Consider the following 6,087-nt stretch of genomic DNA (forward strand, 5'->3'; position numbering starts at 1 on the left):
TCACTTTTTGTGAATGTTTAATCAGTTTGAATTTTGAATGATCGACACATCTACGTATTGGCTATAAGGATATCTAATCATATGCTGAAAATATGATGATGATACCACATGAGAACTTTTGAAATAAAAAAAGAAATTGAAAAACAATTACTTGATTTTCGGATTTTCCAGTTCATTATTGTTTAATTATACTTACGCGCCAGGACGCCGTCGGTGTGCTCAAGGTTTGACCTTACACGGTGTAAGGCTTCTTCTCTCAGTTTTGAATATACACCATGCCTTGTTTGGTAGCCAGTTAAGTCTCTTGAGTGTGAGAGTGATGTGTTCAAAGCTACACTCCCGGCAGAATGGTCTGGCAGCTGATTTCAGTGTGGCTTTCAGAGGGATGCGGTATGATTTAGGGTAGCCTGTGATCGTTGGGTTGCCATAGACCAGCTTTCGGAGGACTAAGGATTGCATAATGGTCATTAGGTTCTTGAGGGAGGGTGAGAGGCTTGATTTTGTTAAGGTGCTTCATGGTGTAGAAGGTACTTTTGGCTGAGTCATTGATATTATCATTCATGTTCATATCTTTATCAAGAGTGATCCCTAGAGATATAACAGAATTGCAGATGGATAGTTTGCAGTTTAATGCAGTAAAGTTGTTAAGACAGTTATGGACTGGATAGAACTTTCATTTTGGTTGGATGAGAAGGAGTTTGGTTTTGCTGGGGTTGAGTTTTAAGGTGGTTGCTGGTCAGCCAAGATTGTACTATGGATAGAGTATTGTTTAGGTGCTGGATTTCAATAACTGATGAGATTTTAATATGTAGTTGGGTGTCGTCAGAATACAGTTGGTAAGCTGCGCTGGCTTGTTTCAGGATTGCTGTAAAAGGTACCATATAGAGGTTGAATAAGGCAGGTGATAGGATTGACCCTTGCGGAACGCCTTGCAAGTTTGGCGATGTTGTTGAGGTGAAGTTGTTTAGTTTAATTAGCTGAGAGCATTGGTCCAGGAAAGAAGTGAACCACTAAGGTACTGTACCATTAATGTCTACCCTCAGCAAGTGGGTGTTTTTATGAGAATGTCATGATTGACGGTATCGAAGGCCGCTGTGATGTTCAGGAGGATGAGAAGGCAAGCCTGGCCTTCATCCAGAGACCTGTGTAGGTCGTTGGTGATGTTCAGTATTGCAGTCTCTGAACTGCAACCTTTCCTGAAGCCAAATGGAAAGGTGTTGTGTAGGTTGCATTTTTCAATTTAATTTAGTTGTGCATGCACATATTTTTTATTGGTTTTGGTAAGGAGAGGGAGGTTGGTTATAGGTAGGCTGTGGGGTTTTAGGTTTAAACCTATAATAACTGATAAAACCCCACTGAAAGAAAAATAGCCCTCACCGGTGAAAACAAATAAACACTCAAAAAACACCTGCACAACCACAAACTAAATGTCATTCAAAGAAAGGAAAAAGAAAGTGAAAGAGGCATTTTGTTCTTACTGAAGGGGTCAATAAAATGTAACTTTGTTATACAAGCGAGCAGTGAGAAAGACTGGCTAACATTATTCTGCTTGAGTTTTGTTCTTTAGGGATGCCACTAAAATATTGTTTCTTCTTCCTTTTACATTTTTCAGTTTTATGGCCTTTACTCTAAAGATGCAGGGTTTAGTTTCACGTTTTAGGTTTAGTTTAATTATTTTATAAACTGTAGAGAATCAGGACATATCAAACTCACATTTGATATTTTGGCTGCATTTGATTATTTCACTGATAGGTAAAATGGCTAGTTTCATATAAATCTTTCCTAATATGTGTCATCACATTTACCCACAAAGAATGGGTAAAAACCATTAATACATCAGACCATAGTTTCTAGTGGGTCAGTATTGATTGTAGGTGAATTGCCAACACCTCAGGATCTAAACATTAAATGCAAGGTATAGTGACAAGTATATATATCACCAAGCATCTGGGATAGTGGTGAAAACGTTACACCAGACTTTTGGAAAACATGGAACGCAGTGTCACTTGTTATGCTCTGCAAAAAAGGTTATTTCCAAGTTCAACAAAGATTGGAGTGATATTGTTTGTATTTGTAGTAATTCAGCTACGTATATAAAAAATGTGTGTGATGACCTGTCAAAATTGATACTCGAGCTGAAGTGATTCCCTGTAGGAGATCCTTGCCACTTGTTAGATGGTAAGCTGAAAGCATCTTTACAATCTTCAGAGTTAATGAGGGATGCTATTGACTTTTTAGTTCATTCTGGTGCACTGTTTTCTTATGCCCAGGTACTAAAACACAAATATTTATCATTTCGTGCTTTATGTGGCATCAAAGAAAGAGTCAGCCCAACTGTGTATCTTAGCTGACGATTCTCAGCCCAAGGGGATATGAATGCTGAGAGGGTCTTTTCACAGAAGTTTACATGGGAAGGAAAGCGCACATGACCAAAGACTCACTGAAGAAGTATTTTATCTGAATGGTGTACTACAATAAGATTAATTTGCAAAAATCTCTTTGGTCCTCATATACACTATACGTACACTGTCTATATAGCATGTTCTTTCAGTGCAGAAAGCAAGCAGTGACGTTCCATAAACACCGGAAAAACACCTTTTCTGTTGTTTTTAGTGGCGTGAAAATGTGTAACCACTGATAACAACTGTTTTTTAAGATATTGAAAACACTGAAAAAACCCCACCAGAATTTACCAAAGATATAAACTGAAAACAGGACAGCCTAGTTATAGGTCTATAATTGTCAAAGCCATTCTGGTCTGCGTCTGGCTTCTTGATGAGGGGGTGACTTGGCCGAGTTTGAGGGAGGCAGGCATGGAGCATCTGGATAAGAAGGAGTTGATGATTTCATTCCATGCAGGGGAGATGATGTGTGTGAGGTTTTTGACAAGCATGGAAGGAAGGGGGTCAGTGAGATGAGGAGTTGGCTTCAAGCAAGCAAGTATTTTAAGAACTTCCTCTTCAGGTATACTGTCAAATTCCGTCCTGTATGCTTAATTTTTCAGTTGCAAGCGGTCGGGGTTAGTGGTCTGGGTTACTGAGGGAGAGAGATTGGGGGGCCATGAGTAGCTGGTGGACCGGCATCAGAAGGTCCCTCTTTGTTAGAGGGGGCATCGTTGAGATCAGGTGGGGGACGATGGGTCCTGTGAGAGTTGGATGTTTGCTACTTTTTCGGAGAACAATGAGGAGAGCTCTTCGAAGCGCTTAGTAGAGCAAGCGACAGAGTGACGGAGGAAAGGAGGAGGTTTGCTTTTTTATGATGTTGAAGAGGTTTTTGGGTCTGTTCCTTGAGTGGTCAAGTTGGGTTCAGAAGAAAGCTGATATTTCCCTGAAGATTTGTTTTTGGTGTTTTAGATGTTTGGCTCGGAGGAGCAAGAGATTGGTTAGCAAAGGTTGCTGTCTCCAGGCACTTTCAGCCAACCTAAGTTGTCATCTCTCTTTGTTAAGATCTTTGTTAAAGCAAACAGAAGGAGATGATGGATGGAGTGCTGAAGTTTTGAAAATTGTCAGACACTCACCCCCAGTCACTGATCTGGGTTGAATCCATCATTTTTCTTTAGCTCACTTCGCCTCCCCAGTTCAGACCCAACCATATGCAAATCAGTCTTGATCCTGTGCCTCAGTCCTACCCGAACTGCCAAGCCAGGTCTTCAAAGGGCCAGAAACAAGCATCCTGGGACCGCTTTCGGGTTAACAACCCTCATCAGCCAGGCCAGCTTAAATCCAGTGGCAAAGTGAGCAAGAGACCCACGTCTGGGCATACCCTGCCAACTTAGGGCGAAAAAAGAAAACACAAGGAGATTATGGACAGAGTGCTGAAACTTTTCAGACACTCACCCCCATTCACAGTTCTGGGTTGAATATATCATCGTTCTTTATCTCACTTCGCCACTCCAGTTTAGACCCAGCCATATGCAAATCAGTCTTGACCCTTTGCCTCATGGGAACAGTCCAGCCCTCACTGCCAAGCCAGGTATTCACTGGACCAGAAACAAGTATCCTTGGACCGGTTTTGGGGTAAAACCCCTCATCAGCCACGCTAACTTGAATCCAGTGGCAAAATGAGCAAGGGACCCACGTCTGGGCATACCCTGCCAACTTAGGGCGAACAAAGCAAACACAAGGAGATGATGGACGGAGTGCTGAAACTTTTCCGATACTCACCCCCAGTCACAGATCTGGGTTGAATCCATCATTGTTCTTTAGCTCACTTTGCCACACCAGGTCAGACCCAGCCATATACAAATCAGTCTTGACCCTGTGCTTCATGGGAACAATCCAGCCAGAACTGCCAAGCCAGGTCCTACAGGACCAGAATCAAGCATCCTGGGACCAGTTTCAGGGTAACACCCCTCATCAGCCAGGCTAGCTTTAATCCAGTGGCAAAGTGAGCAAGGGACCCACGTCTGGGCATACCCAGCCAACTTAGGGCGAACAAAGCAAAGACAAGTAGATGATGGCCGGAGTGCTGACAATTTCAGACACTCACCGCCAGTCACAGTTCTGGGTTGAATCCATCATTGTTCTTTAGCTCACTTCACCACTCCAGTTGACACCCAGCCATATGCAAATCAGTCTTGACCCTGTGCCTCATGGGATCTTTGTTAAACCAGGATCTGGAGGCGATACTTCTTGATTTCTTGTGTTTCCATGGGGCGATCGTGTCATGAAGTTCTGACATTTTGTTTTGTAGTGGACGGTAAGGTCATCAGCGGAGGTGAGTTTGGTTGGAGGGAGAATTTGGCCACTGACTAATGCTTCTGACTCTGACTCTATCTGGGGGGTTTGGTGTGTGTTCCTCACCCAATGCTTGAAAAGGGTGGTTTGGGAGTGGACCTTAAATTGGTTAAGATTGATCCATACTAATATTATAAAGAGAGAGCCCAAACCTTTGAGGCGGGTAATCTCAGTAACCACAGCACCAATCACAACAACCAATACAGCGTTGGAAAGGGCAGTTGCAGCAGAAGGACATAGGCTATGCAGACGGCCACCATATATATTTTTTTGTGTTGCAGAGTTTTATATAGCGCAAACTTGACCCAAACTGAATCAGGTATCAGAGCGCTTTACATAGCACCAGTTACGTTACATGAGGACACACATTCATTTTTGTTAGGCACGGGGAGATTAAGTGATTTGCCCAGAATCACAGGATGTTTGGCGTCGTTACCAAGACTCAAACCCAGATCCCCAGGTCTGAGGTCGAGCGCCTTAGCCGTTAGGCCAACTCCTCTATACATTTAAAAGGTAAAAGAACCATGCCAGCAAAGTAGTCCCTTGAGGGCGTGTCTGCGTTGTGCTGTGGGCGTGGGCTGTGGGCGTGACTAACACTGGGGGCATGTGGTACGGCCATCACATCGTGGGCTGTGGGCGTGTGCTGGGGGCGTGACATATTCTGGGGGCGTGTGTCCGCTCTTCATGCCATGTGAGTCGTACATACAAGCACCAATTACGTTGCTGCGCAGCATCAAGGGGCACACTGGGGGCGTGACACGCTGGGGGCGTGAGAAACACTGGGGGCGTGTGTCCGGTCTTCATGCCATGTGAAAGCAATTGCACCGCATCAAGGGGCACGCTGGGGCCGTGAGAAATGCTGGGGGCGTGTGCTATGTTCCGCCCTTCATGCCATGTGGGTCGTACATTAATCAGAAGATCGTCTGCTGTGGCCGTGTGCTGGGGGCGTGACAAACGCGTTCACCTGGAGGCCTGGTAAGTAACATTACTGCAGCCTCTCCTGTGCACTGTTACTGAACTCCCTCATTCAACGAAATTACACGCGCCTGCTACCATCAACCAGGGCTCTAGCCGGGCTCAGGCGGCGGATCAGTACACTAATTACACACGCCTGATTACATCAACCAGGGCTGCAGCTGGGCCTCAAGCGGGGGAACACGCGCCTGCTAACATCAAACTGGGCCTGCATCTGGACCTCAAGCGGGGGAACGCGCAAATGAGCGTGTCTGCGGGGACAATTACTGCAGCCTCTCCTACTGCAGCTGTCACTCAACTCTCTCATTAAACGGATTTACCCGTGGCTGATAACTCTCTCATTCAACGACATTACACGCGCCTGCTAACATCAACC

The sequence above is a fragment of the Lissotriton helveticus genome, chromosome 9 (genome assembly GCF_964261635.1).
Source record: "Lissotriton helveticus chromosome 9, aLisHel1.1, whole genome shotgun sequence".
Lineage (NCBI taxonomy): Eukaryota > Metazoa > Chordata > Amphibia > Caudata > Salamandridae > Lissotriton > Lissotriton helveticus.